At 48.4% G+C, this 16,459-nt stretch overlaps 1 protein-coding gene across 1 annotated transcript in view; it reads right to left on the reverse strand.

Annotated features, from left to right (window-relative positions):
* The window catches only part of ABAT (4-aminobutyrate aminotransferase), a 252,910-nt gene extending 249,442 nt beyond the window's left edge, over positions 1 to 3,468 (reverse strand). Inside the window, exon 1 of the mRNA XM_082261300.1 lies at positions 3,201 to 3,468. The gene's annotated coding sequence lies outside the window, so the exon portion shown is untranslated. The remainder of the gene's footprint in view (positions 1 to 3,200) is intronic.
* Positions 3,469 to 16,459: the final 12,991 nt, after the last annotated feature.

Below are 16,459 nucleotides of genomic sequence, written 5' to 3' on the forward strand. Positions count from 1 at the left end.
AAAAAATCTATATTTTATACTTTTTCAATAAAACATATCCAATATCTTCACACATTTAGGCCAAAATGTATCCTGATCCAGGTTTTGTGTGAAAAAATCTTAAGTGTATAATAATTTGTCTGTATGAAAGTTATAGCGTCTACAAACTATGGTATTTATTTCTGAAAATTGATTAATCTTGATGTACTGACGGCCCATCTTATTTCTTGAGGCCCTAAAATGCCAGTGCAGCACAAATGCCCCCTAAATGATCCCTTTTTGGAAAGTAGACATTCCAAGGTATTAAGTAAGAGGCATGGGGAGTTTTTTGAAGTTGTAATTTATTGTCACAATTTTTTGGAAAATAAAGAAATTAAATAAAATTGCAGTGATCAGGAACATTGACCAGTGACAGTATATTAAAAAAAAATATTATAATATATATATTTTTTCAATTAATTTTAACTTTTTTTTTTTTTTTTTTTGTTTACAAAAGATTTTATTAGAAAGTCAGTACAAAAAAAAAACAATAACGCTTACACAGGTCAACAATGTAACATCACATATAAAAAAAATATCTATATATTGCATAGAAAAATACTCTGAAAACATAGCAAGTATACACCGAGCATTGGTCATAGTATAGCAGAATATCAAATAGTCAAATACACATGAGGGGTCAGAACTGTCAAGTTAGACATATTATATAAATCAAGAGGTACCAACAGGCCCAACACAAGTGTCCCAATTGTCCCATTTAGCATGGAATGTCATCATGGAGCCATGAAGGGAGTGAAAGATCTTTTCTGTTAGTTTAATGCATTCCATCCTGGAGAGTACCTGAGGCCATAATAGAGTATCTGATTTCCAATTACAAGCTATCATCCATTGAATGGAACACATCAAAGTATGAATCAGATTGGATGTAATTTAACTTTTTTTAAAGGGGGGGGGGGGGGAGCTGACAAGGATTTTTTTTTTTTTTTTTTTTACACTTTGATTTCCATTACAGTAATGATCACTGTAGCAGCAATGTTTTGAACGGTAATGAATTGGTTACATTCACAACAGCTGTGATTTACTATTGTGTAGTGTGATTGGCCAACAGCTATCACATGGTACTGTAATTGGCCCAGGTACCATGTGATAGCTGTGGACCAATCACAGCATCACTATAGGAATCACAGGTGTCAATTCTTTAATTTCAGCTTTGTTGATATTGTGATCATGTGCTTAGATAGCGAACACATGATTTTTTTGGGTAGCAGGGACCACAATCTGGAAGAGGCTGGATCACTTACAGGTACATGATCCAGCCTGCCCGTGCCGCCCATCTGCAGTAAAAAGTACTGTGGGTGGTCTTAAGGTTGTTCAATGAGAACTTTTTTTGTTTTGAATAAAGTGGGGATGGGTTAGAGCCTCCATCATGTTTTCACTGTTGTCTGCATCCCCACTTGGAGTTTCCCCTCACCTACTGTTCTAGTGACAGCACTCAGGAATAGAGGGGAAATTGCTGAAAAGGTTCCAACTGGTGTTACCTGTGGGTAGGCAGCCTATTCATTTCAATGGACTGGCCTACCCACAGAAACGCAGGGAAAGAAAAAAAAAGTAATGGATTCCTTTTCAAATCACACCAAGCTGCATTTGGTGTGCGTGAAAACGTGTCACATTTTCCAATACGTGTGGTTACCATTAAGAATAAAGTGATTGTAAGGAGAAAAGATTTTTTTTTTTTTTTTTATCTTAACGCATTCTATGCATTAAGATAAAAAACCTTCTGTGTGCAGCAGCCCCCCCTAATACATACCTTAGCCCCTTTCAGATCTGGCAATGTTGCAGCCATGTCTCGGCTGCCCGGGATTCCCCTCCTCATTGGCTGAGACAGCAGCATGGCGCAACTGGCTCCCACTGCTGCCAATGAGAAGAGAAAGGGGGCGGGGCACGGCTCCATGTCTGAATGGACACAGGGAGTGATTCGGCTTGGGTGCCCCCATAGCAAGCTGCTTAATGTAGGGACACCCAACAGGAGGGAGGGACACCGAGGAGGGACCTGAGAAGAGGAGGATCCAGGCTGCTCTGTGCAAACCAAAAAAACTAGACTTCACAATCACTCTAATGGCACCCCTGTGCTTTTTGCCTGTGGTTTTGGAACACGTGTGATTCTGAGAGCGTGAATCCAGACCAAAAACCTTAGAGACATTGGAATTCCTCCTCATTCTATTCAAAACATAAATAGAACCAGTCTATCGCACTACAGAATGTCACATGCAGCCAGGAGCAAGTGCGTGAATCCCAACGCACATTGCACCCGCTCCTACCCACATTTTCACATGGGATTGTCGGTGCCTGTGCATCCACTTCTATGGGCTGCCTGCACACAACTCCAAGGGGGATGCGGTTCTGCACAGAGGACGGGCTTAATCGCACTTCTGAATGAGCCCCAATTCTTAATGGCACGCCATTACACCTTGCATGAAAAATTGCTAGCACCTCTGTGCAATTTTTGCGCTTAGGGCAGCCCATTGAAATGAGTGCACCGCCACTTACCCTAAACAAGACGCACCAAATCACCCATAACATCACACTTGTATGGGGGTTTACAGCACCTTAGAACTGCTGACCCGCAAACCATCAAAGCTGCAAATATGTGAACAGGTCATCGTGTCCATAGGTCCATAGGTCAGGATCTCAGACCCTGTGTGAACTCAGCGGGCTGCGTTAATGTGGGATGTGATGGTTAAAGGCGATGGCATCGTACACATTATTATACAGGGTACCATACAATGACCTTACATACAACACAGATCCCCATCTTCAGTCATTCTTCATCCCACCGCCAGGATTTACCTGAAAGTCACCTCTAGAATACAATCAGAGCACATCTCCTCATAATCAACCATGGATGAGAAGAAGGCTAAGGACAACCAAGGATGAGAAGAAGAAGAAGGACAACCAAGGCTGAGGACAACCAAGGCTGAGGACAACCAAGGCTGAGGACAACCAAGGACGAGAACATCCAAGGCTGAGAAGGACAACCATGGCTGAGGGCAACCATAGCCGGACTCATCATGTCCAAGGACAGCGGGCAATCCCTGGCTCCATTGGTAAACAAGCAGACAGCCCAATGCATAGGATGGAGCTAGGCACAGATCTCCCCCCTCTTCCTCCCGCACTGTGGGCTCTCCTCATATCTCCAGCACCTTCCTAATCAGCCTGCTTACCTTGTATCTGCATATAACGGTCCTCACACAGTACCGGAACAAGAGAGCACGAGAAGACCTGTCTCCTCCTGCCAGAGCGGCCCCTCAGCTCCGGTCACTCTATTCCTGGAGCTCAGAGAACGGAGAAGACGACACCGGGAGCTCACAGCTGTTTGCAGCCCCGGAGTTCTGTTACCGAAGGCATCCTCGGCTTCCCTTTAGATGAGCATGCTCCTCCCTCTGTCGGCCACTGGGTGGTGCTAACCTCTATTATTGCATGGATCGCAATCATCACATAGGTGCTGAGCGGAGAGAGGAACTCTCCCACTAGAAGAGGGGTGACCTGGGGCATGTTAGGCAAAAAAAAAGAGCTACGACCATAAATGGAAATCATTTTTTCTTTAACAATTTTTTTTTTTAAATCAAAACCAAAAAAAAAAAAAATAACCGAAATAGAAAAGAAGATACAAAGCACATAGTCATAATAGATAGGTTACATTAATCACACAGAGTTCATTTCAGTGTATATTGTACATCATAGAAAGGAATGAACAGTTATGTTAAGTATAATACAAGGAGGATAGGGAAAGATAAACGGGGCAGTGGTGCTGAAAGGGGGGGGGGTAGGGTGAGGGGGTAGTAGGGAGGAGATGGGCAGGAGGGGGGGAGAGGGGATAGTAGGGAGGAGATGGGCAGGGGTGGGGAAAGGGGGTAGTAGGGAGGAGATGGGCGGGGGGGGAGGGGGTAGTAGGGAGGAGATGGGAAAGGGTGGTAGGGAGAGGGGGTAGTAGGGAGGAGATGGGCAGGGGGGGAGAGGGGGTAGTAGGGAGGAGATGGGCAGTGGGGGGAGAGGGGGTAGTAGGGAGGAGATGGGCAGGGGGGGGGGTAGTAGGGAGGAGATGGGCAGGGGGGGAGGGGGTAGTAGGGAGGAGATGGGCAGGGGGGGGAGAGGGGGTAGTAGGGAGGAGATGGGCAGGGGGGGGAGGGGGTAGTAGGGAGGAGATGGGAAAGGGGGGTAGGGAGGAGATGGGCAGGGGGGGAGAGGGGGTAGTAGTGAGGAGATGGGAAAGGGTGGTAGGGAGAGGGGGTAGTAGGGAGGAGATGGGCAGGGGGGGGGAGAGGGGGTAGTAGGGAGGAGATGGGGAAGGGGGGTAGGGAGAGGGGGTAGTAGGGAGGAGATGGGCAGAGGGGGTAGTAGGGAGGAGATGGGCAGGGGGGGAGAGGGGGTAGTAGGGAGGAGATGGGAAAGGGGGCTAGGGAGAAGGGGTAGTAGGGAGGAGATGGGAAAGGGGGGGTAGGGAGAGGGGGTAGTAGGGAGGAGATGGGAAAGGGGGGTAGGGTGAGGGGGTAGTAGGGAGGAGATGGGAAAGGGGGGGTAGGGAGAGGGGGTAGTAGGGAGGAGATAGGAAAGGGGGTAGGGAGAGGGGGTAGTAGGGAGGACAAGGGAAAGGGGGGTAGGGTGAGGGGGTAGTAGGGAGGAGATGGGCAGGGGGGGAGAGGGGGTAGTAGGGAGAAGATGGGAAAGGGGGTAGTAGGGAGGAGATGGGAAAGGGGGGGGGGGTAGGGAGAGGGGGTAGTAGGGAGGAGATGGGGAGGGGGTAGTAGGGAGGAGATGGGAAAGGGGGGTAGGGAGAGGGGGTAGTAGGGAGGAGATGGGCAGGGCTGGGAGAGGGGGTAGTAGGGAGGTGATGGGAAAGGGGGGTAGGGAGAGGGGGTAGTAGGGAGGAGATGGGGAGAGGGGGTAGTAGGGAGGTGATGGAAAAGGGGGTAGGGAGAGGGGGTAGTAGGGAGGAGATGGGCAGGGGGGGAGGGGGTAGTACGGAGGTGATGGAAAAGGGGGGTAGGGAGAGGGGGTAGTAGAGAGGAGATGGGCAGGGCTGGGAGAGGGGGTAGTAGGGAGGTGATGGGAAAGTGGGGTAGGGAGAGGGGGTAGTAGGGAGGAGATGGGCAGGGGGGGAGGGGGTACTATGGAGGTGATGGAAAAGGGGGTAGGGAGAGGGGGTAGTAGGGAGGAGATGGGCAGGGGGGAGAGGGGGTAGTAGGGAGGTGATGGAAAAGGGGGGTAGGGAGAGGGGGTAGTAGGGAGGAGATGGGCAGGGGGGAGAGGGGATAGTAGGGAGGAGATGGGAAAGGGGGGTAGGGAGAGGGGGTAGTAGGGAGGAAATGGGCAGGGGGGAGGGGGTAGTAGGGAGGTGATGGAAAAGGGGGGTAGGGAGACGGGGTAGTAGGGAGGAGATGGGCAGGGCTGGGAGAGGGGGTAGTAGGGAGGTGATGGGAAAGGGGGGTAGGGAGAGGGGGTAGTAGGGAGGAGATGGGCGGGGGGGAGGGGGTAGTAGGGAGGAGATGGGAAAGGGGGGGGGAAGAAGGCATAGAAAAAACAGGAAAATAATATCAACGCAGAGTCCTACATATCGGTAGTACAGCAGGGATTTGTGAAGTAGATAACCTCTAAGTCGAAATAGGTCTAGCCTTTGCCCACTCTCCCCAGATTTCCTTAAACATTTTGGGACACTTGCGACTCATATAAGTGAGTTTGAAGAGGGGTAAGACAACGTCAACAGTCAACCTCCATTGAGAGACTGTGGGAGGGTGGGCCTGCTTCCATTTAGATAAAAGTGTTTTTGTGGCATAAAATGTCATGTAAAAAACAAACAGCTGTTTGTGTGTGCTGGGATCAACAGGGTCACAGATTACAAGTTGATTACCTCTACCACCTCCCTCCAGAATTTCTGGATCACAGGGCACGACCGAATAACATGCATGAATGTCCTGGTGTCACTAAGGCATTTGGGGCAAGGGTCAGACTGTGTAGGATAGATCTTTGAGAGCCTCTGAGGGGTATAGTATGCCCTATGAAGAAACATGAGCTGGGTAAACCTATCTCTAGCGGATATCATTAGTGGGATATATTGTTGGATCCCTTCATCCCAATCCTCTGAATTAAGGGTAGGTATGTCTCCTTTCCAGATAATAAACAACTCTGTATTTTTACCAGTATCTCTGGAAGAAGAAGTGGGGGGACAACAGGATCTTGTCAGCATTGCTTGAAGTTAGGAAACGCTCCACAGTGTAAGCGAAAACTGTTGGCACATTAGGGAATTGTGATAGTACTGCACGTATCTGCAGCTGCAGATATTGGAAAAACATCCACGAGGGTAGGTGGAATGTGGTTTTCAAAGTATTATACGACTATAGGCTATATAATGTTGTATTTTATTTATACCAAACCTTGCCCACACATTGGGGTCAGGAAAGGAACAGAGATGCGGTAATCTGGGAATACCCCAAAGTGGCGTATGTGGGAGATCATCCGCGATGCACTAATTGTCATCGTCATCTGTTCCCATACTCTAACAGTGGTAGGCATTGGCGTGGTTATGTTATTCTGTGCCTTTGGGCCTCTAAATACTAAGTTGCTCAGTGCCGAGTACGAACCTAGGATAGCTGCAGTTGGATTTGCCTTCGTCTGTTCAAACCACCAGCGCACCGTCACTAGGACAGCAGCCCAGTGTTATTTACTGGAGCAGGACAGTGCCATTCCCCCCCAGTGACAGAAGCAATTGTAGGGTAGATTTAGCTATTCTAGGGGTAGATCCTGCCCAGATGAAATTGTTGACAATCTGGTCAAGTTTAACAAAAAAGGAGTTAGGAGTAACGGCTGGGGTATTGCGAAACACATATAAGAACTTGGGGAGAAATGTCATTTTTAAAACATTAATCCTTCCCACCAGGGAGAGGGGCAGCAACTTCCATGCCTGGCATTTAAGAGTTAGCTGATGTAATACCGGATATACATTGTCATTTAAACAGGAAGTGAGGGCACTCTAGATACTCGGGGATTGAGATTCAGTCTTAAAGGCCCAGGTCAGAGAAATCCGAGTGGTGGGGGGGGGGGGGTAGTCGGGACAGAGGAAACAATAATGACTTGCTCCAGTTGATGCCCGAGAATACCCCAAAACAGTCTATAATTTCAAGGATAAGGGAGCCAGAGGCATCAGGCAGATACAACAGGGCATCGTCTGCGTATAGGGAGATTTTTTTCCCGTAAGAGGCCTACGGGAAGACCAGAGACCTGAGGGGAGGAGCGAATCAGAATAGACAGGGGTTTCATTGCTAGCGCAAAGAGCCCAGGAGACAGGGGGCATCCCTGTCTAGTGCCTCTGCTTAGACTGTTGTAGATAGAATGCCATTAGAATACCAAAGCCAAACTTCCCCAACGCTTGCCACAGGAAGGCGCACTCAACAGAGTCAAAGGCCTTCTCTGCATCAAGGGAGACCACAACTCCAAAGGAGGCACTATCATTGAGGTTGTCGATGTTGGTATAAAGTCGGTGGATATTGATGTCAGTGCCCTTGCCTGAAAAATAAATGTCCTCCACTCATAGATGCAAAGAAAGCAAAGTAGTGCACTTTTAAAAGAAACACAAAAAAAAAAACAGAACAAAAATCCCCACCTCGCCCCCCCCCCCCCCCCCCTCCAAACCATGGCAACTGCCAACTGGGGTTGTGCACGATAGAACATCAAAGGAGATATTATTAGTGCACTGTCACAGTCCAAACACAAGAAAGTCCGCCTATATTAAAAAAAGGATTAATGGTCTCTGCAGAGCAAAGTTCACCCAGAGAGTTTTGGGGGCACTATACTTCAAATCACATTGCAAATCAGAAGAGTCCTTGCATATCAAATCCAAGAGTAGCCTGCCTGGCTGAGGAAGTCCGGTGTGTATAATTACAGGCACTTCGGGTATAGACTGGAAATACTGAAGTTCCCCCATCTCACAGTAACCAACAGATCCCAGAATCCTCCCAAGGCTTCAGAGGGTCTACACATGGCAGTTTGATACTAGACTTACACAGCAGGGAGGGCAATGCCCAGGTAGTTGGAGTGAACCAGGCAACAATGCAGCAACACAAGGCAAAACAGAACCCAAGGAGGGCTCGGGCCAGCCACTTCAAAAAGAGAAAGAGATATATAACAAGGGCAACATATCCCAGGGTGCTTACGAAGTAGGTTGGATCCCTTCTGATCAAAAGGTGAATTCCTTAATTCTTAAGGGAGAGCCGCCAACTACTTTGAAGCATCTTCAGGAGATGTGAAGAATCGTATTGTTTTGCCATCTTTTACCCGCAGTCTGACAGGAAAGAGCATGCTGTATTTAATCTTCTTGTTCCTCAGGTTAAGTTTGACATGATCGAAAGATCATCTCAGTCTCTGGGTGTCAACAGAGTAGTCCGGGATTATCATAAGTTTAGCAGCTTCATACTGCAAGTTATCCATTTTCCTAGCCTTCCTCAGGACCAGATCCCTGTCCCAAAAATTAAGGAGTCGCAGAATAAAGGTACGTGGGGGGGCCCCTAGCAGGACCACGTGTCACAGGCATCCTGTGTGCTCTTTCCACGATGAAGAAGGCCGAGAATTGAGCCTGGGGGAGGAGTGAACAGAGTAAGCGCTCTGTGAAGGACCGGGCCCCTCTGCCCCTTCTGGAAGACCCACGATACGGAGGTTATTCCTCCTTTTCCTATTTTCTGCATCCTCCACTCTGGATTTGAGGGCTATTACCTTCTTCTTTAGGGTGTGAAGGGTTGTTGTGTGGTCATGAAGCATGTTTTCAGACACCTCCACACGGCGCTCAACCTCTGACCAGCGATTACGGATTTTGTCTATATCTTTGCGGATTAGGCCTACATCCATTTTCAGGGAGTCAATTTTCCCCATAAAGGTAGATTGGCAAGTAGTGATCGCCATCATAAGGGCAGTAGAGTTGGCCTGTCCTATCAGTGCAGGTTCACAGTCCTCCGTCTGTGTCGCCATGTTGTGAGCGTAAAGTATCAGTTTAGTGTGAATATAGGGATAGTGCAGCGCCAGTGTAGTGCGACCATTCATTTTTTACTTTAGTGTGAATTTAGTGTGAATATACTGATAGTGCAGCGTGAGTCTAGTGCGACCATTCATTTTTACTTTAGTGAGCCAGGGCAGGTTTACTGCAGTATATTCCAGTGCATCAGTGTAGAGTGTCAGGGCAGTAATACTGCATTATATTGTAGTGCTTCATGGTACTTTTACTGCTGTATATTGCAATGCGTTAGTGCATGTTTACTGCAGTATAGTTAAGTGTATGAGTACATGTTTACTATGGTATATTGCAGTGCATTAGTGCACATTTACTGCAGTAAATTTCAGTGCGTTAGTGTATGTTTACTGCAGTATAGTGAAGAGTGTTAGTGAACGTTTACGGCAGTATATTGCATTGCATTAGTGCACGTTTACTGCAGTATAGTGTAGTGTGTTAGTGCACATTTACTGCAGTATAGTATAGTGCATTTGTGCACATTTTCCTGCAGTATTTTGAAGTGCGTTAGTGAACTTATACCGCAGTTTTTTGAAGTGCATCAAGGTACGTTTACTGCAGTATATCGAAGTGCATCAGTGCAGTTTTACTGAAATATATTATAATGTGTCAGTGGAGTGTATCTGTCTATCTGTCTAGTGCGTACTGAAGGTAACACCACTTTACATTGATTAAAGTGCATCCATGTACACATTTCCCCATCTCTATTTCATTTCGGTAATAAACCCCCCCCCCCCCCAATCATTTCAGGGAGGCCAATAAGGAGAGGCAGAAGGTCCCATGGCACTGTGAAGGGACCAGCAGTGTATGTATCCACAGGCAAAGGTAGACATGGTCCGTCCTCAGGCAGGGAATCATTTCCTCTGTGTAATAATGTTGCCCATGCTATCAAGTCACAGCATGCAGAGGAGGCGGTGGACTGGTTTACTAAAATATCCTCATTTTCTGACACCCAAGAGACTAGTGCGCAGTCCACCGCAGCTACCAGAGTGGCTTTTTCTGCCTCCTTGTCCACAGCTACTCCTGCAATAGTCCCAGTACCATGAATGGATGATGCACAGCCATTACTTGATTCAGATGTTGGTTCTGAGGTTAAGAAAAGGAGTAACATGAGCCTACAGAGAGGGGAGAACACTGATAAACAACAAATTGGTAGTCATGTTTCCCCCTGAACTTGGGCCTGAGTGTTAGCAGAGATGTATAAAGTACTAGAGACCCAGACTTGAGTAAAAGTACAAGTGCTCTATCAAAAAAGTGACTTGAGTAGAAGTTGAAGTGCTCTTTAAGCACCACACTTAAGTAGAAGTACTTAAGTATTCAACATTTTTTGTACTTAAGTATTGCAAGTAGTTTATTTTAAAATTTAGTACTCAAGCACTGAAAGTAAAAGTACAAGTATTGTGTTAATGTAGTTATTAAAGAAAGCAATCAAAAGGCCAGGGCCCCCCTCCCATTTTAGATCCCCCTTAGAGCAGGCCAGGGTCCCCCTCCCATTATAGATCCCCTTAGAGCAGGCCAGGGTTCTCCTCCCATTACAGATTCCCCTTAGAGTAGGCCAGGGCCCCCCTCCCATTATAGATCCAACATAGAGCAGGCCAGGGTCCCCCTCCCATTATAGATCCCCCTTAGAGCAGGCCAGTGTCCCCCTCCCATTAAAGATTCCTCTTAGAACAGGCCAGTGTCCCCCTCCCATTATAGATTCCCCTTAGAGCAGGCCAGGGTCCCCCTCCCATTATAGAGCCCCTTAGAGCAGGCCAGGGTCCCCCTCCCATTGTAGATCCCCCTTAGAGTGGGGCAGACCAGGGCAGGTCCCTTCCCCCCATTGAATAGGATCCCCTTAGTGAGTGACTTGACTTCAAGACAGTTCTTATTTCTCCTACCTTAGGCTGTCTCGAGTCCTCCTGCCTCTCTCTCCACAGTCCCAAGTCCAGTCCCCCCTGCTGAAAGAAGAATATATTCCTACCTCCATCCAGTTCTCCCACACTGGGCGGCCGTGCTGCACAGTGCCCAGAGACAGTCTAGTAGTCTAGACTCTAGTAACTCACAGTCCCTCCCCCAGCCAGGGCCCAGAGAGATCACTCCGCAGGCAGGTGTCTCTCCTCTCTCGCCACCACCACTTCACTTGAGAGCCGAGTGGGAGGCAGGACTCGGGCTGAGCCGAGGGAGGGCAGAGGCAGCGAGGCTCTGCCCCTGAGCCATCGCATCGGGTCGGGGATTGGTCGTGACTTGTGAGTCTCAGAGACAGTGAGACTCGAGTAAAAAAAGTCAGCGGCAGTGCGGGTTTGGAATGGAATGATTCGTAACATTTTTATAATTGTAACGAGTAACTATGCAGCACATAAAAAAATATCGGAGTAAAAGTATTAAACTCATCGAAAATATGTACTGAAGTAAAAGTGGAAGTAGGAGAAAAAAATTATACTTTAGTAAAGTACACCGCCTTTTAGTACTTAAGTACAGTAGTGAAGTAGTTCTACTTTGTTACTATACATCTCTGAGTGTTAGGGATCGACCGATTATCGGCAAGGCTGATATATCGAGGGCCCATATGCACTTTCCCCGATATATCGGAATCGACCCCGGAGGTTACCGATATTGCCGATATTGTCGTGACATCATTGCGTATGTTGCGCCACACGCCTCCGCGCACTGGGACAGCTTCTGCCTTCTTGGGTGGCCTCGTCTGGAGTTGAGGGGTCTCGGGACAGTGAGTGTACAGTGCACACAGTGTGTTTAACACAGCCGTAACATACATACACCCACCCACAGCTGCCCGGTGCCAGCCAGCCACCTACACACCCACAGGCCTGTACCAGCCAGCAAGCCAGCCACAGGCCCTGCCTGTACCAGCTAGCCAGCGACAGGCCCTGGGCCTGTACCAGCCAGCCACCCAACACACAGGGTGCAAGCCAGCCACCCAACACAGGGTGCCAGCCAGCTACCCACCACAGGGTGCCAGCCAGCCACCCACCCACCACAGGGTTCCAGCCACCCAGCAAAGGGTGCCAGCCACCCACCAAAGAGTGCCAGCTAGCCAGCCACCAAATGGTGCCAGCCAGCCACCACCCACCACAGGGTGCCAGCCACCCACCAAAGGGAGCCAGCCACCAAAGGGTGCCAGCCAGCCAGCAATCCACCACAGGGTGCCAGCCAGCCAGCCACCAAAGGGTGCCAGCCAGCCAGCAACCCACCACAGGGTGCCAGCCAGCCACCCACCCACCAAAGGGTGCCAGCCAGCTGGCCAGCCACCCACCAAAGGGAGCCAACCAGCCACCCACCACAGGGTGCCAGCCAGCCACCAACCAAAGGGTGCCAGCCAGCCACCCACCAAAGGGTGCCATCCAGCCAGCCGCCCACCACAGGGTGCCAGCCAGCCACCCACCAAAGGGTGTCAGACAGCCACCCACCCAAGGGTGCCAGCCAGCCAGCCACCCACCAAAGGGTGCCAGCCAGCCACCCACCTGCCCACCACAGGGTGCCAGCCAGCCACCCACCACAGGGTGCCAGCCAGCCACCACGGGGTGCAGCCAGCCAACCACCCACCAAAGGGTGCCAGCCACCCACCAAAGGGTGCCATCCAGCCAGCCACCCACCACAGGGTGTCAGCCAGCCACCCACCAAAGGGTGCCAGCCAGCCACCCACCCACCAAAGGGTGCCAGCCAGCCACCCACCACAGGGTGCCAGCCAACCACCCACCACAGGGTGCCAGCCAGGCACCCACCAAACGGTGCCAGCCAGCCAGCCACCCACCAGAGGATGCCTGCCAGCCAGCTAGCCACCCACCACAGGGTGCCAGCCAGCCTGCCACCCACCAAAGGGTGCCAGCCAGCCAGCCACCACAGGGTGCCAGCCAGCCACCCACCAAAGGGTGCCAGCCAGCCAGCCACAACAGGGTGCCAGCCAGCCAGTTTTTTTAAGCCTACTGTATATTCAATTTCAGTAGTGTCTTTCAAATTTCAATGGAGATGGATGCAGAAAGAAAAATTAAAAGTGTGGTCTGGGACTAGGGTCTGGACTTCTCATCTCCATGGAAAAGCAGCAGCAGTGTGCAGCACGTGCACACAATGTAAGCATGGGATCAATAACTGCAAAAACCAAAAATACAACAAATCTTTGGGCCCATCTAAGAGTTCATCATGTTCAATTATATCATGCAGCACAAAAAAAAACAAAATGAATAACAGGGTGAAACATCACTATCCCAGGCAACAATAACAGATATGTTTCAGATAAAAAACAGGTGACTGGGGGGGCGTGGCCGACCGGGCATGTGAGTAGAAGCGACTCACGGAGCTCCCTCCATTAACCTGGACTAATTGCCCTTTTCCCCGGCCGGGATACACTGTTCTGGACCCTAATCCTCTTCGGGGGGTCCCCCTGAGGCTAGCGTGGTGTACTGCTCCCGGATAGGTGCCTGGATCGGGGCTGCTGTGGGCCGCGAGGAGGGGACCGCACCGCCGGATCAAAAAACAGGTGACTAAAATTGGATGGAAGATCCCAACTGCTGGACTGAGTAATCACAGAGATGATGGTCACTGATAACCAGCCATTTACAATGGTGTCTGACTCTGGATTTAAGCGGTTGATGTCCATAGTTGAGCCAAGGTACACACTGAGGATTGACAAGTATTATTGAACCGAAATGCTGGGAAAGATTCACCAAAAGGTTGTTGAGAAAGTAAAGGCTATGCTGAAACCAGAGAATGCTGGCAACTCACTCTCATTCACAACTGACTGCTGGTCAGGACAAACAGAATCACTAATGAGTCTTACATGCCACTTCATTGACGAGAAGGCATTTGGTGTTGAATACAAAAGTGATGCAAGGATCCCACACTGGGGAGTACATTAGAGAAAGCTTTCTAGGCATGCTAGAAGAATGGGGAAACACCAAAGACCGAGTGATGCTTGTGCTTCGAGACAGCGGAGCGAACATGGTGAAAGGAATGAGACTTGCTGACATGTCAGACCTCAGTTGCATGGCACACACCCTCCAACTTGTGGTAAATGATGGTCTGACATACCAGAGAGCTTTACTTGACATAATTAGCATACTGAAGAGGTTCGCAGGCCATTTCCACCATTCAATCCTTGCCAAGCAGCGACTAAGCTGCATTCAGGAAGACCTTGGCCTACCTAAAAACAACTTGATTAAGGGTGTTTCAACATGATGGAACTCAACTCTTTACATGCTGCAAAGAATGCTGGAGCAGAAGCGAGCTCTTACCATATATTCAGGTGAATATGGAGGATATTCTTTTCCTACTGCTGATCAGTGGGACATTGTAGCCAATGTCATTGAGACCCTCTTCCCCATAGAGGAAATGACACTAGAGGTGAGTCATTACGACTCATCTGTGTCATCTGTCATCCCATGTGTGAGAGTGCTGAAGATGCTTCTTCAAGAGAATGAAGGACCCAACACACGTGGCATTAAAACATGTAGGCATGCCATGAGGGACAGCCTCGCCAAACGTTTTGAGAAACATAAAGAGAATAAAAATGTTGTGCTTGCATGCCTTTTGGATCCTCGATACAAAAACCATCCTTTCTCTTCTGATGATCTATTAGCCAAGGCAAAACAATGGCTGACAGAAGATATTCAACAGGAGGTGCAGGAGGTTCCTGCCAAAAAGAAAAGTCAAGAAGAGCAGGTTTCTAATGTGGAAGAGCTGGAAGCTTCAAAAAGAGAAAAATGACCAAAAAAACAACGGACAGAAGAGAAACTTCATTGTGTTCGAATAGATGCCATGTTTAGTGTTTTATTGGGCCTCATGTGGAGGATTCTTCTGAATCTGCAATAATGAGCCTGGATGATGAACTTCATCTCTATTTGAAGGAACCAGTAATTGACAGAAGAAGTGGTGATCCTCTTCAGTGGTGGAAAGAAAATGAGGCACGCTACAAAAGACTTGCTTATCATGCTAGAAGATACCTTTCTGCCCCTCCTTCCTCGGTACCAAGTGAGCATGTTTTTAGTGAAGTGGCAGCAATTTATAAAAAAAAACAGAAGCCGTTTAACCACTTACTGACCGTGTGCCGCAGTTGTACGCCGTTACTTTGACGCTAAATCCCTGGGTTATGGTATTTTTGAAAACAGCAGGCAATCGGCTTTCAGGTAAGGGTGGTCCCAGTGGCGGATTCGCCGCGGAATCACCCTTACGGTGCGGCAGAAGAGGTGCCCCCCTCCCGCCACGCCCAGCCGTTTTCCCCGCTTGCTGGTCCCGCTGCAGCTGGGAAAATGATCCGGTCCTTTCTCCACACAGACAGGAAGTTGAGTGAGGGCAAGATGGCCCTCACTCGACTCTATGGTCTTGGAGGACCAGAGCGACGTCAAACGTCGTTGGCTTAAAGAGCCGATTTTTTTTAAACCCTTTTTTTTTTTTTAGCGTCCTTGTGAGATCCGAGGACTTTTGACCCCAGATCTCACAATAAAGTGGTCCTGTCATGGCTATTCCTTGTAATAGGAATAAAAATTATCAAATTTTTTTTTTAACTGTAAAAATCTAAAATAATAAATAAAATAAATAGGGGGGAAAAAAAATGAAAGCGCCCTGTCCCCGTTAGCTCGCACGCAGAAGCGAACGCATACGCAAGTCCCGCCCACATATGTAAATGGTGTTCAAACCACACATGTGAGGTATCACTGCGATCGATAGAGCGAGAGCAATAATTTGACCTCCTCTGTAACTCTAAGCTGGTAACCTAAAGAAATTTTTAAAGTGTCGCCTATGGGGATTTTTAAGTACCAAAGTTTGTCGCCATTCTGCGAGCGTACTCAATTTTGAAGCATGACATGTTAGGTATCTATTCACTCAGCGTAACTTTATCTTTCACATTATGGAACAAAATTGGGCTAACTTTACTGTTTTCTTATTTTTTAATTAAAAAAAGTTAATTTTTTCCAAAAAAATTGCGTTTGGAAGACCGCTGCGCAAATACGGTGTGATAAAAAATATTGCAACGATCTCCATTTTATTCTATAGGGTCTCTAAAATAGGGTCTCCGTTTGGGGGTTCTAAGTAGTTTTCTAGCAAAAAAAATGATTTTCGCTTGGAAACACGGGTGTCAAAAATAGGCCTGGTGGGTAAGTGGTTAACTGGTGAACATGCTGAAATTCTATGCTTTCTACACTATAATATTATTCTACATAACTGGGAGTATTGAAAGTGTAGTAGTATAGTACTAGTCCACTCCACTCCATTCCACTGTCTAGCTTTTGTCTAGCTTTTTTTCTAGCAGTTTTGCACTAACTGCACTGCGCTGCAGTCAGTGCAAAACTGCTAGAAAAAAAGCTAGACAGGAGATTTAAGTCAGTGGACTACTGCTGCTGTAGTGCGCCACTCACTGCTGCAATCATTTTAAATCACTACTGCAGTCACTGCAGTAGTGCCAGTGGCGGCCCGTGCATAGGGGGCGCCAGGGCGCCG

The sequence above is a fragment of the Pelophylax lessonae genome (assembly GCF_965119305.1).
Source record: "Pelophylax lessonae genome assembly, chromosome: 6".
Lineage (NCBI taxonomy): Eukaryota > Metazoa > Chordata > Amphibia > Anura > Ranidae > Pelophylax > Pelophylax lessonae.